The sequence below is a fragment of the Rhinatrema bivittatum genome, chromosome 9, assembly GCF_901001135.1.
Source record: "Rhinatrema bivittatum chromosome 9, aRhiBiv1.1, whole genome shotgun sequence".
NCBI lineage: Eukaryota > Metazoa > Chordata > Amphibia > Gymnophiona > Rhinatrematidae > Rhinatrema > Rhinatrema bivittatum.
Window position 1 is genome coordinate 139369264 of NC_042623.1, and position 19015 is coordinate 139388278.

At 45.7% G+C, this 19015-nt stretch overlaps 1 protein-coding gene across 4 annotated transcripts in view; it reads right to left on the reverse strand.

Moving 5' to 3' along the window:
- NMNAT3 (nicotinamide nucleotide adenylyltransferase 3) overlaps positions 1 to 18664 on the reverse strand; it is a 151415-nt gene extending 132751 nt beyond the window's left edge. Inside the window, exons 1-3 of one of the 4 annotated variants that reach the window (XM_029617405.1) lie at positions 18606 to 18664; positions 11941 to 12168; positions 8220 to 8294 (exon numbers count right to left, since the gene is read on the reverse strand). The gene's annotated coding sequence lies outside the window, so the exon portion shown is untranslated. Of the gene's footprint in view, positions 1 to 8219; positions 8298 to 11940; positions 12169 to 18605 lie in introns of all 4 variants that reach the window. The other 3 variants (XM_029617403.1, XM_029617402.1, XM_029617404.1) reach the window with 3 other exon arrangements.
- Positions 18665 to 19015: the final 351 nt, after the last annotated feature.

Consider the following 19015-nt stretch of genomic DNA (forward strand, 5'->3'; position numbering starts at 1 on the left):
TGGAGCCTCAGCTCGTGACCTCTGGTTCTGCTGATTTTTTTCTGACGGAAAAGATTTGTCGTTGTCTTTGGATCATTAAAGTTTTTCAAGTATCTGAAAGTCTGAATCATATCACCCCTGCTCCTCCTTTCCTCCAGGGAGTACATATTTAGATTCTTCAATCTCTCCTCGTATGTCATCCGATGAAGACCCTCCACCTTCCTGGTCGCCCTTCTCTGTACCGCTTCCATCTTGTCTTTGTCTCTTTGTAGATACGGTCTCCAGAACTGAACACAGTACTCCAGGTGAGGCCTCACCAAGGACCTGTACAAGGAGATAATCACTTCCCTTTTCTTACTCGATATTCCTCTCTCTATGCAGCCCAGCATTCTTCTGGCTTTTGCTATCGCCTTGTCGCATTGTTTCACAGACTTCATATCATTAGACACCATCACCCCAAGGTCTCTCTCCTGATCCGTGCACATCAGCCTTTCCCCCCCATCGAATACAGTTCATTCGGATTTCCACTCCCCATATGCATGACTTTGCACTTCTTGGCATTGAATCTCAGCTGCCATATCTTCGACCACTCTTCCAGTTTCCTTAAATCCCGTCTCATTCTCTCCACTCCTTCCGGCGTGTCCACTCTGTTGCAGATCTTAGTGTCATCCACAAAAAGACAAACCTTACCTTCTATCCCGTCCGCAATGTCGCTCACAAAGATACTGAACACAGAAATACATTTCGTACATTCTCTCATATAATGCCCGATGTATTCAAGTGTCTTTCACAGCACTCAGGTTTCATACCTCCAAAAACTACTCAGATACCTTTTTCAATTACAATCTTATACTCTCTCATTCTGATAAAGCTCACAAATTCACATGTATACTCTATGTTTTCTACAGGCACATAAAGCGCAGTTGCTTACCTGCAACAGGTGTTCTCCTAGGGCAGCAGGATCTTAGTCCTCACAGATAGGTGACATCATCAGATGGAGCCCAGCACAGAAAACTTTTGTCAAAGTTTCTAGAACTTTGACTGGCACACTGAGCATGCCACTACCCGCGGCGTCCACACAAGGTCCCCCTTCAGTCTCGTAACAGAATTCACGAGCAAAAAAATAAAACAACAAAATGCAGGAGAACCCAACTCTGCGGGGTGGCGCGGGCAGGTTTCCTGAGGACTAACATCCTGCTGTCCTAGGAGACCACCTGTTACAGGTAAGCAACTGCACTTTCTCCTAGGACAAGCAGTATGGTAGTCCTCACAGATAGGTGAATACCAAGCTACAGGCTTTTCCCAACAACCACCATAACTAACAGGCGCCGAACCAGGTGCCAACGGGCCCAACAATAACTGCGGTGCTGTTGGTTAGATAGGGAGATAGCCTGAACTCAACCAGGGGGCCTTAGGTAGGGAGAGTTGGGTTTAAACCTGTAAGAGGTTGCGAAGGATGGATGGCCGAAGCTACTGTCTTGCAGTTGTCTAAGCAGTAGTGGGCTGCGAACGTATGCAGAGAACTCCATTTCGCAATGCTACAGATTTCGGCAATGGGAACCACCCGTAAGTAGGCCACCAATGCCGCCATAGCCCTCACAGAGTGAGCCTTGACTCGGCCTCCCAGCTGAAGGCCCGACTGCACGTAGTAGAAAGAGAATCTGCTAGCCAATTGGACAGTCTGTTTTCCCACCGCAGCTCCCAGTCTATTCTTATCAAAAGATATGAAGAGCTGAGTTGATTGCCTGTGGCCTGCTGTGCGTTCTAAACAGAAAGCCAGCGCCCTCTTGCAATCTAACATGTGCAGAGTCTATTCCCCTTGGTGTGAATGGGGTCTCAGGAAAAAAGGTGGGCAAAACAATGGACTGATTGATGGGAACGTCACACAGCATATCCATGTAGGGGCATCATAAATCTAATACATTGTATATTGAATATATACTATCCCAATTTTTTATTTTCACCTTATACATATCAACACTTAAATATATAACAAATACACAAATTATACTATTTGTACAATATTCACATATATCATATATAACATCATATTACAAATGGACATATCAAACAAGTCTAGAAAAATTTGTCTCATTTCAAATTACTTATAATCACCTCACTCATACACCATATCATTCATACATCATACACATTTAAAACCATTGTTGGTAGGGGGTATAGTATACTCTCTGTGTTGTGTACCTGTTGTGAAAGTCAGCCACTACCTTAAGTAGAAACTTGGGATGTGTACGCAGGACCACACGATTATGGAAGAATTTTGTGTAGGTTGGGTACGTAACCAAGACCTGAAACTCACTGACCCTACAAACTGAAGTAATCGGGTCACAGGAGCGCATAGGCTAAAAGGAGAGTGCATGAGCCGCGCTAAAACAATACTGAGGTCCCAGGACACAACAGGAGGCCTAAGGGGGGTTTCAACTGAAGCAGGCCTCGCATGAAGAAACTCACTTATGGGCTCAAAAGACATGGGCATGCCAGTGACCCCTTAATGGTAAGCACTGACCGTGCTCAGATGGATCCTGACTGAGGTGATTTTAAGCCCGGCCTTGGAGAGGTGCCACAAGTAGTCCAAGAACCTCGGAATGGTGCACGAGAATGGATCCAAGCCATGCTCCTTGCATCAGACGGAAAACCTCCTCCACTTCAATAGGTAAGCCTTCCTGGTGGAAGGCTACCTGGAAGCTACCAGCACCTGAGACATCTTCAGATAGATCTAGGGGCTGAAGGACTATGCGCTCAACATCCAGGCTGTCAAGGCTAACGCCTGGAGGTTTGGATGGCGCAGTGTGCCCCGATCCTGCATTATCAGGTCAGGTGCAGTCCCCAGTCTGATGGGATCTCTGATCAACAGGTCTCGAAGGAGCGGGAACCAGACTTATCTGGCCTAATATGGGGCCACGAGAATCATGGTCCCCTAGTCCTGCTGGAGCTTCAATAGAGTCCTCATGATTAGAGGAAGAGGAGGATACGCGTACATTGTGCCCCAATGAAAGGCAAAGGCATTGGAGGCTGGACGCCTGTCTGTCCTGAAAAGGGAGCAAAAGTTGCTCACCTTACAATTACATGGGGAGGCAAAGAGATCCACATTCGGAATTCCTCAAGGTGGAAAATATGGGCCGCTACAGCTGGGTTCAGTTACCACTCGTGCGGCTGAAAATGATGGCTTAGGTGATCCACCAGCAGGTTCAGAGTCCCAGCCAGATACGTCGCTCGCAGAGACATGTTCTGTGACAGAGCCCAAGACCAGATCTGCACTGCCTCTTGACAGAGGAGGAATGACCCTGTGCCTCCTTGTTTGTTATGTCCCACTCTGCTACCTGACTGTCTGTCTGAATCAGGACTGACTTGTGGGACAAGCATCTCGAAACGCCCACAGAGCGTAATGAATCGCCCGAAGCTCTAGGAAGTTTATCTGGCAATGAGCTTCCAGAGTCATCCACTGACTCTGCGTGTTGAGGTTTTCCACATGGGTCCCCCAACCGTAAGGGGAGGCATTGGTGGTAAGGAATACCCGAGGCAGGGCAGCTTGAAATGGTATCCCCTGCTCCAGGCTGGAGAGATTCTCCCACCAGGACAGGGATACCCTCAGAGGCGGCGTGATGGAGGCACGGGCCTTGAGGTCCTGGAATACCTGTTGCCATTACGACAGCAATGTTCACTGCACCCTATCCATGCAAATGCGGGCCAGTGAGGTGACATGGACAGAGGCTGCCATATGGACCAGCAGACAAAGCAGCAGATGAACAGGAACTTGCTGACTGCTGCGTTTTAAGATTGCCAGCGAGGATAGAGCAGGACCTGGTCGCGAGGCAAAAACACCTTTGCTTGAGTTGTATCCAGTCTGGCTCCTATGAAGTCCAGTCGAGGGGATAATCAGAGGTGGGATTTTGGGTAATTGATAAACTCCAGAGATTGCAGCACCTGTATGGTCCAGGTCAAAGCGTCCAATGCTCCCTCCTGGGAGGCGCTTTTGACCAACCAGTTGTCCAAGTAGGGGAACACATGTACCCCTTGACGCCTGAGGTGTGCTGCCCCTGCTGCCAGGCAATTGGTAAAGACTCGAATGGCTAAGGCCAAGCCAAACGGCAGTACCCAGTACTGGTAGTGAGCCTGCCCGATCACAAAGTGAAGATACTTCCTGTGGTTCGGGAAATTCGCAATGTGGTTGCAGGCATCCTTGAGATCGAGGGAGTAGAGTCAGTCTCCTCTCTTGAGGAGTGGGATCAGAGTGCCCAGAGAGAGAATTTTGAACTTTTCCCTTTGAAGGAATTTTTTCAAGGCCATGAGATTGAGATGGGATGTAGCCCCCAGTTCTCTTTGGTATCAGGAAATACCTTGAATAGAACCCCTAGCCTTGCTGGCGTTGGGGGAACGGGCTCTACCGCTCCTACCATTAGAAAGACGGAGAGCTCTGTTAAAAGTATTTCCTGCGGAGCGGATGAACCCCATGATGGACATGGAGAAAGTCCGCCGGGACGTCTCAGAAATTTAGCAGATACCCCTGGCGGATGATAGCAAGTCTACACTGGTCCAATGTGATGAGTGGCCAGTGGTGGGTGAAGCAGAGGAGTCTTCCCCCTACAGGGGGATCGTGCGCTGGGGGTATGGCATGCTGACTCGCACTCCCTTGCCTCCAGTCAAAACCCCGTGGCGGGGGCTGGCTGGGGTCTGGGGGTCCGCTGCCGATAAAAGGATTTCCTCAAGCTTGGTTGAGAGGATTTCCTGACGGAGGATGGTGGATTGGAAGAGCTAGCTAACAGCTGTTGAAGGGTCTAATGGTGATCCTTCAATTGAGCTACCGCATACCTGACCTTGCCCCCAAAGAGATTCCCCCTCCTGTACAAGGTAGGTCAGCCAGTTTCTCCTGGACCTCTGGTCAAAGGTCCGAGGCACAGAGCCAGACCATCCTACAGGCGCCGATGCCCATGGCAGCCACTCTGGCCGCTGTCTCAAAAACATCATAGGTGGACCTCACCATGTTTTCCTGCCTCCAGGCCCCGTTGTACAACTGCAGAGAAAGTCTGCTGCTGCTGTGGCAGGCGTTCTCTGAGTTCCTGAACCTGTTTCCACAGGTTCCGGTTGTATTGGGTCATGTATAATTGGTAGGAGGCGATATGGGCAATGAGCATAGCGCCCTGAAACACCTTCCTACTGAGGGCATCCAGCTCCCTGTAATCTCGGCCCAGAGGGTGGGGAGACATGGGTGCGTGAACGCTTGGCCTTTTTGAGAGCTGAATCCACTACCAAGGATTGAAGAGGGAGATGGCATCTCTCAAAACCCAAAGACTGCTGTATCAAATAGATGGCGACTGCCTTCCTATTTACCTAAGAAACTGACACTGGATGTTCCCATATCCTAAGGAAAAGTACCTAAAAGATATTATGGACAGGGATGGCCACTATCTCCTGTGCAGCATTGACAAACTGGAGAACTTCAACATTTTATGTCGAGCGTCCTCCTCCATGAGGAGCTGGAAGGAAATGGCTTCAGCCATGGCCCTGAAGAAATCACAAAGTAGAGATCCTCCAGAGGAGACATGCCTTTCATCCAGTGGCGAAGTATCCGAGAGGAGATCACCAGAGTCCTCAGAAGATGAATACGAAGTATCATCTCCCCATGGATCTGTTGTGGTTTGGGGGTGTGAGTAGATTCTTGGGTACTGTGGAGATGACCACGCCCACGGGGAGGAGCTAGACTTGGGACGCACAAACACAGAGATTTGTCTTTTATTATGCAGCTGATATTCCACCTGAGGTGGCAGTAGTGAGGTGATCCAGAGGTAGCAGTCCAGGGACCCTCGGCTGAGAAGACCCGTCTCACAGAGATAGTATCGGGATATCCGGATGCAGGTTCCCAGCACAGCAAAACTGTAGATGAGACAGGCTGAGAAAGTTAGATTACTCTAATTTGCTAGCTGTATAGGGGGAGATCCCAACAGGCAGAAGTAGTTGGACACAGGCACAGAGTCCAGGAGAGCAGACCCTCGAGGAGCGAGTACCTGATCCCAGATAGGCACCTGAAAGAAAGTAAAGGGCCCCCGAGGAGTGGGTACCCAGGTTAGAGAAATACCCCGAAGGGCAGAGAGAGCTTCCAGCGGCAGCAAGGAAGCGGCAGAGTAGCTCAGACTGGAGGCTTTCCATCCATTCACAATCCATATCCAATCCTTGCTAACTCGATGAGCTAGCAAACAAAGGAAGGCTAAATACCCGGATGGCGTGATATTACTTGAGGGGGACACCCCCGAGGTTCCCGCCATGATGTGGATATAGACGTGGGTGGCGTGCGCATGCGCACCCTAGAAAGCCCTTAGGAGAAACATGGCATGAGGCATTGCCAGAGCCGCTCCAGGGACACCGGAGAGAGCGGCAAGCAGACGCGACGGCAGCCATCTTCCCAAGGCTAGTGGGGAGAGCAGAGAGAAAGGTGAGGCATAAAGGTCGAAGCCGTCTGAGACTGACGGACGCAACAGAGTCATATGGGCCCTCCAAGGGTAAGCCCTGTCCAGGCTCTTTGGCCTAGGCATCAAAGGCACCGGTGGCCTTGAAGGCGGCAAAGCCATCAATGGCCGCGAGGATCCTGATGTCCCAGGCACGGGTTCAGGGAACTGTGGCTTCGGGACCAATGGACCCAATGCTACCGGAGGCCGCTGCGCATCTTCCTCCTCGGAGGACCAGATGATAGGAATCGTTCCGGAGGAGGGCATCAGTGGCCACTGGGGAACTGAGGGTCCCCTGGGCACTGGTTGCGTTGGAAGGACACAGAGCAGGATGTCCAAACACTCAAGCAGGGGCGCCAAGTGAGATGGCACAGGCACTGGCACCATTACAGGGGCCAGTGCTAGGGGCTGTTCAAGGCCCCGTAGGGCTCAGAACACTGCACTCTGTATCTTGTGGTCCAACTCCTCCTGGAAGTCCAGTGAGGATAGGACTGATGGAGGTGGATGAGACATTATGGAGCCTTCCCCGAACCCCGAGGAGGCTTGGTGCCCGGCACTGATAACGGTAGGGAACACTTGGGACACCCAGGTCTGTCAGAGGATGGGGCTTCCTCACCACGGGGGTCGCTTTGATGGTGGCATGGCAGCCACTGGTGCCACTCCAGAACCGGGCCGTGTGCAGACAGCAACCGGCGCCGTTGTTTATGTGATTTCCCACAATGCTCAACCTGGTCTTTCTCCAGCACAGAGGCAGCTGAGGATCCACATATCTTTGAGAGCATCGACATCAGGGAGGGCCTGTCACCAGCTCCTCACTCCCTGAACAATCCCCTCAACCCCTGGGCATCAATGACTCCAATGCAGGCGAGGATAGAGTAGACTTTTTGGGGCCAAAATGCATCTCCATTTTATCAAGCCGAGCACGACGGCCCTCGGGAGTCATCTGATCACACAGCTGAAACTATTGGACGTTGTATGATGCCCCTAGGCAGAGAATACAAACCTCATGTGGATCAATGATGGACATGGTCCACGGGCACCGACAAAAACCGGACATGAAAAATAGCCACAAGCGGTTGATGGCCAGTGGCCACCAAGGAGCGTCACGCCGGGAATCGACTGCAGAGAAGGTAGAAAATAAACCTACCGCACCATGGAAGGGACACCATCCAGAGAAGGGGGACCAGACATTAAGACGGGAAAAATTTTTTATATTTGAACAAGAAAAAAGACTTATAGAGTAGAGCTCCACGAGGCAACTAACATTGCGGAGACTGCAGGGGGACCTCGCGTGGACACGCGGATAGTGGCATGCTGGGCATGCTCAGTGTGCCAGTCAAAGTTCTAGAAACTTTGACAAAAGTTTTCTGTGCCGGACTCCATCTGATGATGTCATTCATCTGTGAGGACTACCATCATGCTTGTCCTAGGAAAAGTCTTTTTACACATACACTCCAACACACATCCATGGATTTATACATGTACAGGATTGCAGAAACAACAAAAGACGCATACAGTACTGCCAATGCTACATTAGCAAGAATAACTCACCAACACTGACTACTCACAATACCAACACAATTCTCAAGCTGCTGTGCATATATATAATTTGCACCCCTTTTTCATTCTGAAAATATACATCACCTCCTCTTACAGGTCATTTCACAAATGTTGTGGCATACACAGTCCAAAATGAAATAGGTCATAAAGAAAATGACACCATATACTACTTAAACAAGCAAAATACAACTTTTATACAAACACAGCATAAAATAAACTTACAGCCTCTTTTGTTCAGGATCCTGGGACTGAGTGGGGTGGAGTAAGGATAGACTCATCTCCATGTCTTTCGCTTTTCTTCTTTTGCACAGCATTTATAATAAAGAAACCAAATACAAATAAAAGGAAATTGTACATTAGTTTCAATTTCTAAATCCACCATTAAAGAAAACTAAAACATTGTGCATTACTTTCAAAACTGAAGTCCACCATTAAGGGATCAAGATTCAGAACTCTAAAAAGGAAATAAGGTTCTGGTGGCAATACTAGTATAGCCAGCCAAAATATATATGAGAAGGAAATTACTCATATCTAACTATACTACAAATCCAAATCAGCTCCTCTCTAAATCTATGCTTTTGGTCAATCAGAAAAATCAGACAAATGGTCTGGTTCAATGAAAACTAGTAATTCATCTTACATTTACAGGGGAAACCGAGAAAGAAAGCAGTACCCATAGCAAAACACTTGAGATTTTAGTAATAAAAATTCCTGTCAATGAATGTGTGTCTTCCTGTTGACATCTGGGAATATTCTTATTAGGTGGCTGAGAAATTTTGTCACATCTGCAAAAATATAATTTGAAAATCCAATCTCGATCAGACTCAAGCAACAGTTACTAACAACATAGCCTTTTTCAAGTATGCTGCCAGGAGAACTAAAGAGGCCTCATCAAAAGAAACATTTAAATTTAACTTTAGTGTTATTAATTTCAGACTGTTCTCTACTTTTAGAAGGCAAATAATAAGCATATAATAAAGGTAGCAATGATGCCTCTAAAACCTCTTTTAGATAACTTTCCAATAAATCACAACCAGAAGCATTTGACAACTTTGGAAAATTGGCTAAACACAAGATTCTTCGTTTCAACATTTTCAGATTTTTCTATTTTATGAAGTACCATGTTACCTTTGAACAAAACTGTACATTCATCTTGTAAAGAAGAAACATCAGAATAAAACAGAAGTAACAATTTCTGAATATTTGTCCACTTTGTTTTCATGACTAGAGGCCTGGGTCCATAATAGCAGTACTGGCTTCAAGCTCAACAACTCCAGTTAAAAAGGTTAGAGCAGATTATTTATTTATTTATTTATTTATTTAATAACTTTTAATATACCGACGTTCGTGAGGCACATCACGCCGGTTTACAAGTAACTCAGTTAAAGGAGGAAATTACAATGAAACAGGGGGCCGGGGGATGGGAGCAGGCCAGAAAGGGGGGGGGGGGGGGTAAGGGAGACAGGAAGGAGAGAGGGAAAGATAGGTAGCATGAGTGAGAGTATAAAAAACAACCGTTAACATAAGAAAATAAGAGGAACTTATTTACAGAAAAAGGAATATTTACATTAGTGACAATTAGCATAGGATTGATTATATCGGACTAAATTGAACAATTTTGTAAAATTATAGGAGGATAAAAGGGGAAGGGCGGGCAAGGAGAGGCGAAAGAGAAAGCCTTGGGAGGGGGGAAAAGCCTAGGGAGGGGGGAAAAAAAGGCCTAAGGAGGGGGAAAAAAGGGAAAGCCTTAGGAAGGGGGGGGGGGGGGGAAGGGCGGGTGGGGGTGGGGGGGTGGGGGATTACCCTTCCATTGGGCCATAATCAAAATTCATTTTCAAGAAACAGTAGCAGATATGGAGAATACTACTGACACATTCTAGGAGCATGCAGACATCTTGGTTCCCCTATCTACTGCTCTCAAGTTCTGGAGGCTGGCAGGACTTAGCATCCACTAGAGCAAGACTGCAGAGAACCAAGAACAAATGGGTGCCCACAAATGAACACCAGGCAGTCCAGGGGAGTGTACCACAAGACACAAGGTTAAGGAAAGAACAAACAGAAGCAGAAGGCCAAAATCACAAGACACAGGACAGACAGGCAAAAAGACAAAGCACAGCAAAGCCAAACCCAGAAGGCCACACAAACTGGAGCCAAACAACAAAGACAAAAACAATACAGGACAGACAGAACAAGGCGGCCACTAAACTGGGGCCAAACACCAAACAGAAGGCAAATTACAAGGGCTAGAACTAGAAAGGAATTAGAAGACTAAGGCAATGGAGGGTCACAACATGGAACACAGATGACTCCAAACTGAAGCGAGGTACCGTGAGGCAGGCTTTTAAGACTGTGGCAGCACTGGGAACATGGTTGACAGTAGAACCTCCACGCCATCGTGCTTAGAGGACTGAGCAGCAAGAAACTGGGCCCACTGAGGACTCCTCACACTACTTCCTCTCCTCCAAAAAGAGCAGATTCCAGATACCCCTAGGGAGAGCTCCTGCCCCCTGGATCCTAACTGAAAATGGGGTTAAGGCATTTGGAGCAAGGTTGGGAGCATAGTCAGAGTCCAGCTGGAGCGGAGCAAGGCTGGAAGTGGAAACAAAGTTTGGTTGAAGCAGAGTCTGCACAGTAGCAAGGCCTCAAGTGGAATCAGAGGCTGACTAGAGCGGCATTCAGAAGCAGAGTCTGCAGGGCTGCTAGAACATAAGAAATTGCCATGCTGGGTCAGACCAAGGGTCCATCAAGCCCAGCATCCTGTTTCCAACAGAGGCCAAACCAGTCACAAGAACCTGGCAATTATCCAAACACTAAGAAGATCCCATGCTACTGAAGAAATTAATAGCAGTGGCTATTCCCTAAGTAAACTTGATTAATAGCCGTTAATGGACTTCTCCTCCAAGAACCCATCCAAACCTTTTTTGAACCCAGCTACACTAACTGCACTAACCACATCCTATACAACACTAACTGCATTAACCACATCCTATACACTAACTGCACTAACCACATCCTATACAACAGATTTCATATCATAATGTAAATAATGTAAATATTTTAATCTCTTCCGTTCGTCTCTCTTATTCTAATTTCTCTTCCCAGTTTTAAGACCCTGTTGTAATGTAACTTTTGTTCTCCTTGCACTTGTTTTTCGTTTCTTGTTCTCACCCCTTGTTTTATGTAAACCGGCATGATGTGGTTTCTAATCATGAATGCCGGTATAGAAAAACGCTAAATAAATAAATAAATAAATCCTTTGGCAACAAATTCCAGAGCTTTATTGTGCTTTGAGTGAAAAAGAATGTTCTCTGATTAGTCTTTAATGTGCTACTTGCTAACTTCATGGAATGCCCCCTAGTCCTTCTATTATTCAAAAGTATAAATAACCGAGTCACATCTACTCGTTCAAGACCTCTCATGATCTTAAAGACCTCTATCATATCTCCCCTCAGCCGTCTCTTCTCCAAGCTGAAAAGTCCTAACCTCTTCAGCCTTTCCTCATAAGGGAGCTGTTCCATTCCCCTTTATCATTTTGGTTGCCCTTCTCTGTACCTTCTCCATTGCAGCTATATCTTTTTTGCTAGAATGGATTCTTTGGCACAAAGCCTGGATCAGGAGTACAGCCAGGAGCATAATCTGACTCCCTTTCAAGAGACCATTGAAGGTCCTGGAATTTGGATACCAGGGTCTCTACAGGAGCAGATTCTTTGATTGCAGAGACTGGAGCAGAACATGGCCTGGAATCTAGAACAGTCTGGCAGGTACTTAACCAGAGAAGAGACAGGCACAGGGGCTGCCTTTCCTGGACCTGGGGCAGAAGTCACTGAAAAATGGCTTGAAACAGCTGACTGGACTGGAATCTGGAGAGCAGAAGGCTGATAAGCCACACATATTTCAGAGGCAGTGGTAGAAAGGTATAGGCAACACATCTAGCCTGACTCACTGGGTTGCATATCTCCTCTCCTGGGTGGTTCTGTTGTTCTCAGCTTGATGTGACAGCTTGGGATGCTGGTAAGGTTTACTCAGAGAGAAGGAGTGGGACTGGACCCAGGAACTGCTGGCTTGCACAGAACAGGGCTGGTAAAGTGTCAGGGTCTTCTGCCTGAACCAGCCAACCTTCTCTCTCAAGCCACACTCTCGGGTTCTGTCAGTGGGTGGTACACTCGATGAGCTGCAGAGAACCAAGAAAAAACCAACATAGGACGAACACAGACAAAACAAGATGGCCAATAAACTGGGGCCAAATACCAAACAGAAGAGCTAGAACTAGAAGACCAAATACAAGAGTACAGCAACAAAGAGCCAGAACACAGATGACTCCATACTGAGGCGAGGTACACTGAGTGAGTAAAGCTTTTAAAGCTGTGGCAGTACAGGGAAAATGCTGCCAGCCCAACCTCCAAGCCATAGGGTTTGGCTTGGAGGTTTGAGCAACAGCAAATTTGGCTCACTAATAGTCCTTGCCGACAGGAGGCAAGCACTGCATTGTATCCTTACAGCTACAAGAGTGGTGTTAAATGGAGTTCATTACAAGGAGAGGGTCGTTATTACTAGTGTGCTGCAAGCATTGGTACTTGGATCAGTTCTTTTCAACATTTTCGTAAGTGATATTGTAGAAAAGCTATCCAGAAAGGTTTTGTCTCTTTAATTTTTTTATATTCTACTTTTCAGCACTTCAAAGTGGATTACATGCAGGTAGGTCTTTCCCTATCCCCAGAGGTCTTTCAATCTAAGGGGGATCATTCATCAAATCACATTAGGGCCTTATCACAGGCATTAGGGCCCTAATGCCCACGATAACGCCATAACACATACAATAACGCATCGTGAGATGTGTATGCAAATTTGAAAAATTTAGTCAATTGGGAGGAGTTTGGGTTGAGTTTATGAAAATGAGGGGTGCTTAACATTGCATGTGATAACATAACGCACGCTATCGCGGGATTTAATGCCAGAAATAACTACACCTTTTTTTCCTGGCATTATGATGTGTGTTATGCCCGAAAAGGGATTTGTGACATTTATCGCAAATCCCAGTTTGGGCAGGGAGAGGGGGAGAAGAGGAGAGAGAGAGAGAGACTCTGGGGAGGCACATATATTAGTCAACATTTTATATCACTGTAAGAGGGGCCATTCAGAACTCAGGGCGAGGTTTTGATGGTGGCCTAGGTTTTGGGGGGCAGTTTTACATGCACAGTGGACATCAGTGAAGATTTTACATGATTTGGAGTGATGAAAGGTATAAAAAGATGAGATTTGTACAATGTATTCTCGACCTAGCTTGATGCACACTGATGTCTACTGTGCTGTTCGTACCTCTGACTGTGCATGTAACATTGCCCCCCCCCCCCCCCAAACCTAGACCACAACCAAAAACCTCACCCCGAGTTACTAGGTGCCCCTCTTACAGAGTTATAAACAGTTTCTTATATGAGAGCCTTATAAAGTCTCTTTCTCTCACCCAAAATGCGATAAAATCCTGTCTGGGCACTTCTCAGCTTGTGATGTGAAATATCGCAGGTGCTATTCTCGCGAAATTTATAGCAAAATGATGAATCTAGCTCAAGGTTGTACCTGAGGCAATGGAGGGTAAATTGAGTTGCCCAAGGTCACAAGCAGCAGCAGTGGGATTTGAACCCTGGTCTTCCTGGTTTGTAGCCTGATGCTCTAACTACCAGTTTACTCTTTTATCAAAATCTGCAACAGGGTAAGCACCCAGGAAGGTGTGAAAAATGCGAGGAGGGATCTAGCAAAACTTGAGAAATGTTCTAAGTTTAATGGGTGATGAGAAGGTAACAGGCAGAAAAGTCTTATGGCTCATAACGAGTTAAGAAACATAGGTCGTCATTGAGTTATTTCTTGTTATTTCCAAGATATCTGATCATTTTAATCATTAAAATATCACTTTTTTGCACTAAGTCTTAACTGCCAAACATTCAACCACTCCTCAGTTTTTCTTAAATCACTTCTCATTCTATCTACTTCCCCAGGGCTGTCCATGCTCTTGTAGATCTTAGCATTATCCTCAGAAATGGCAAACTTCTCCTTCTAACCCATCCACAACAATTGCTTACAAAAGTACTGAACAGAGACAGTCCTAAAACCATCTTCGAGGCACTTTCCTCAGAGAGAATCCATTTACCAATTCCCTCTGATGTTTATCAGTCAACCAGTTTCTAATCCAGTCTATCACCTTGAGACCCCCATCCCCAGGCTGCTGAGTTTATTTATGAACCGCTATGTGGAACGGTATCAAAAGCTTTGCCAAAATCCAAGTAAACCACATCCAGCTCACACCCTAATTCACTAGTCATTTAGTCAAAGAAATTAACAAAATGTTTGTGACAATCTGGTAAAAACCGTGCTGCCTTAGATCCTGCAACCCGCTGGATTTGAAATACTTGTTTCCTTCAGTAGTCTCCATTAATTTTCCCACTACCAAGCTTAGACTAACTGACCTGTACCTCCTCTGCAAAAAAAAAAAAGAACATCTGCCATTCTCCAGTCTCATGGGGCCACCCGTCTCCAAAGATCTACTAAACAGATCCTTTAGCAGACCAGCCAGAACTTCTCTGAGCTCCCTTAATATTTCAGGATGTATCCCATCCAGCCCCATCACTATGCCCACTTGAAGTTTTACTAGTTCTGCATAAACTATTTCTTTTTTCAAAGGGGTTGCAGCTACCGAATACAAAATCTGCTTTTGCCAATAATCAGTGGTGCCATCTTTTATCTCTTTTTCAGTGAATATTGTTCGACATTTTTGCTTCTTCCTTTTCACCCTCCACAGTCCTTTTCTTTTCTCAGTATTAGGATACCACCTGTGTACTTCCTCATTTCACTAACCTACCTGAAAAACGTCATCACCTTGCTTTACTGTTTTAGTTAACCTTACTTTCTCTTTCACCTTCACTACCTACCCTACACTTCCCTTTTGAGCTTTATTCTTCCCGTGCTCTTCTTTTTGAAATCCTCTGTACCTTTTGCATGCTAATCTTTTTGCCCTTATTTTTTTCTGCTACTCCTTTGGAAACCATACCAATTTTAATTTTTCTTTTTTACTCTCCTAACATAAGATTTGAATGAGGAAAGCATGCAAAGGGATTTGATAAGTATTTTCCATATATGAATTTGACCCTTCCTTAACTTCTGTATAGCTTTTACAGCAGGAATAAAAGATTTCGATTGTTTTGTTATTTTATCCTTTTCCCCCACTGAATCCTGAAGAGTTGGGCTGTGCAAGTGGTTCTGAGCATTGTGTGGGCAATGTCCTTAGTTCTAGATGATATAACTGAAGTGTGCTCACTGTGCTTCCTCTCCCAGGTCCAATGCGGCACCTATTTTTTGGAATTCTTTACAGATGGATCTTCGGCTACAAGTCCGCCTCAAGAAATTTAGACTTCTTTTAAAAAGCTTTTTATTGAAGCAGGCATTTTTTTGATAGTGGTCTACTAGACTTCTTTTATTAGTTATTTGCAGCTTGAAATTATTTTGTTTTGTTTGTTAGCTAATTGAATGTTTTTGTGTGTTTTATGTTTATATTTCGATATTTATGTTTTTATTATGAATGCTATTTATATTGTAAATCCCTTAGGCCTTTTTGTGTTAAGAGGATAATACATTTAATGAAATGAAATCAATTATCTGGAGAGGGCGTGCCCATCTGAAAAGGGATAAGTGAGGGCCATGTATATTTTAGTGAAGCTAAAATAGCATGATTGCAAGCAGGGGTGGGGGAGAAACATACAAACTTGTATAAATGGCTGTGCTGTTTTTAGCAACAGTGGGCCCAATTTTCAAAAGCTTAAAACTGGGTTTTACACATGTCAATGCACTTTACCTATGTAAATGGGTTTTTGAAAATTGTTATAGTACATGCCATTGACTTGACAATAGGATTTACCTGTGTTAAGTGGACTTATGAGGGTAAATGGCTTTTGAAAATTGCTATAATTGCGACAAATTGTTACATTGGAGTATACTATAGTAGCTTAACTCCTTTCAAAATTAGTTCCAGCGTGCCTAGTTTTATCTGCCAAAATCAATGAATAATCTTCTAACTGAAATGTTTCTAAGTCTCAAATTTGGCAGATCGATCCCAAAATGCAAACATTTTTCTAGTTCTATATTTGCAGAGAACAGATGAAGAAGAAACAGGAATCGCTTAGGTCTGTTGAAAAATACATTTGAATACAGATGGACTTTGCAAGTAAATAGTGAAGACCTTTTGGAAGGAAAAGAATTTTAAAAGTAAACCCATGACAACTAACAAAATATGTTGCACTCTTTCCTGTTCTAAGATGTTAAAGATCTACAAGATGCAAAGGAAAGAAAACATTTTCACTTTTGACATCTGGGTTCTCAGTACTGTTCCAGGGCATGTGCTGGCCTGCCATCACAGCACAGTCACGGTACTCAGAAAACTTGTCTTTTGCCCGAGTGTACAAGTGAGTGTCAGTGCTGGACGATGCAGACACCTGCCATGTGTACTTAGAAGCCTACAGGTGCAACAAATATACATCCCTCACCCAACCATGAGCTGGGAGTCCCTGTCATATATCCTTCAGCCTCCAAGCTGTATCCTTTATTATTTAGGTCAGGATACGCAAGGTCCTGGGCTAGCTCCATGCAGCAGTGCTATGAGCTCTGCCTGTACAATAAGGAGGTGCCACCTCAATATATCGCATGTCACCCACATTCTGCGCAACTTCTCTGCAGTACTTCAAAGCTCACACAGTAAGCCCCAGCAAAGCTTCTGTGTGTGGTTTTAAATGGGAGACAAAGGCGAGCAGAGTCAGACTGTGCCTCTTGCTCTCAGGCTGCATGTATCCCGGTGCTCTGTGGCTGCCCACCCCCTCTTACCCGCTGCGTGCAAAGAAAGAAAAAAGCCAGCTGGTTCTCATGGGGTTCCTCCTCTTTCTCCTGCAATCTTGGCCTGCACGAGCTTGGTGCCCACTCTCGAAGCAGGTCGGTAAAGGAAGCTCCTTAGCTGGGATAGTCTACCTCTCGGTCCCAGGCCCCGGCAGGAAGGAGTTGAGGCCGTTCTGCTGGGAGCTGCCATCCAGGGAGGATAAGGTGTCAGATGAGAATGAGATGGATGGAGACGGCGCTGCAAGGGTATGGGTAGTGCTGCCGTTTATACGCTCAGAGGACAGTTTTTAAACTATTTACCCAGGTAAAATGGGGTGGAGGAGAGTTGAAAGCTGCCCTAGCTCAGGTAAAAGTATTGTTTGCCCATGCCAACAACCAAGAGTGGGACTTTGTTGCTGTTACAAAGAATGGGCAAAGGCCATGAGTATTCACATAGCTGCTGCACAGTCGGCTCCTGCATTTTCAAAGAGAGAGTTTCCCTGTGAAGGTGTACTTGCATGCCCTGTGCTGGGTTTCAAAATTGCTTTTATACTTTCTTCCATTTTTTTTTTTAAAGCTTCTCATTTAAATATTCTAAAGCAAAGTTTGTACGTTTTTACAAGGTAAAAAGAAAACAGAATGATTATCTATTTCTGCTTGTACAGGTGGTAAACCTTAAACAGAAAGTCTGAGGTATGAGTAATGAGCAGAAGAATGCCTTTTGAGGAGGGGGGAGCAAATCAGCCACACACTACCCTCAGCCTTAAATCCCCTCTCCCCACAGCCAGCAAGCTGGCTTCGACTCCTCCAACCAGCCTTGGACCCCCAAGCCAACCAACCTAGACTTTTCCCCTTTCTCCCACCTAAGCCAGCCAACCTCCAGCCTTGATTCCCCCCTGCCCCAACCGGCCTTGGACCTCCTCAAGCCCTGGATCCCATCTCCAGCACCAGACCCCTCCCACCCAGCCTCAGACTCCCACACCCCAGCCTTCTGGCAGTGCTCCTGCAGACACCACATAGCTCTCTGCTGCTTTGAGGTGCGAGACTCAGTACAAGAACACAGGCACCCCCATGGCACAAAGTTGCAGAGAAACAGTCTGTGACTGAAAGAGCACTTCTGGGATATCAGGGCCTGAAAGTTGATCGGGCTAAGGCTCAGGTGGCCCAACCCATTCTGACACCTAAGAATAATAGTACTCCCCTTTCCCTTAGCAAAAGAAAAATGTCCAGTTTGTTAAATACCCAAATTCATTCGCATTTCCACTTTATGTGTAGTTTACCTCCAGCAACTATAAAAAGAGCAGCAGCTATATTTACAAGGAACCAGAAGGTTTTATTAAAATTTAAATGCTGAAATTTGAAAAAAAAAAAAGTGTAAAGATTTTGGAAGTATTGTGATGGAAGTTAAAATCATAATAATAAAGTGGCAACTTTTAAAAGTGTGGGTGTGTGTGTGTAGAAGGGGTGTGTTACCTATTTTAGCAACTAAAATGTCCAAATAAAGATTTACTAAATCCCTACAATTAAATAGATAAATGTAACCTGTAAAGTGAAGAACTTGCTTATATGTTTATTAGACGGTAACAAAGTTTACCATAATTATGTAGATTAACATAGGAAATAAAAGAAGGAAAGAGAAATTTTATTCCAATTGCATAATATATGTCAAGCCCATAGTATGGGGGAGGGGAGGGCGAAATAAAATAAAATAAACTCATAAAGGTCATTTAAATGACTATCCGAACAACTAAATTATACCTTAATGCAGCGATTCTCAACCGCTGGCTCACCGGTCTCCCGCTGCTCGTCCCTCCTCTTCCTTCACCGAGCGAGAGAGGGACGATCCTCCACTGCTGCCGTTGCTGCCCGGGCTATCAGCACGTTCAAGCCCGGACGGGAACGGCAGCAGTGTTAATGCAACTGCGGCTGGGTCTTTTCTTCTTCCCGTACCTGCCCCGGAACAGGAAGTGATGTGCAGTGGGGTGCGCGGGAAGAAGAAAGCGCCATGCTGCAAGAAAAAGTAGCGGCGGCGGCAGTAGCCGCGGTCCGGAGCAAAATCAGAAGCAGCCAGAAATCGGCACATGAGACAGCAGAATTAGCCTCCCGTGGCCGATGGGATTCTTCTTTCTTGGCCCGGGGGAGCTAGAGGAGGAGGCTGCTGCAGCTAC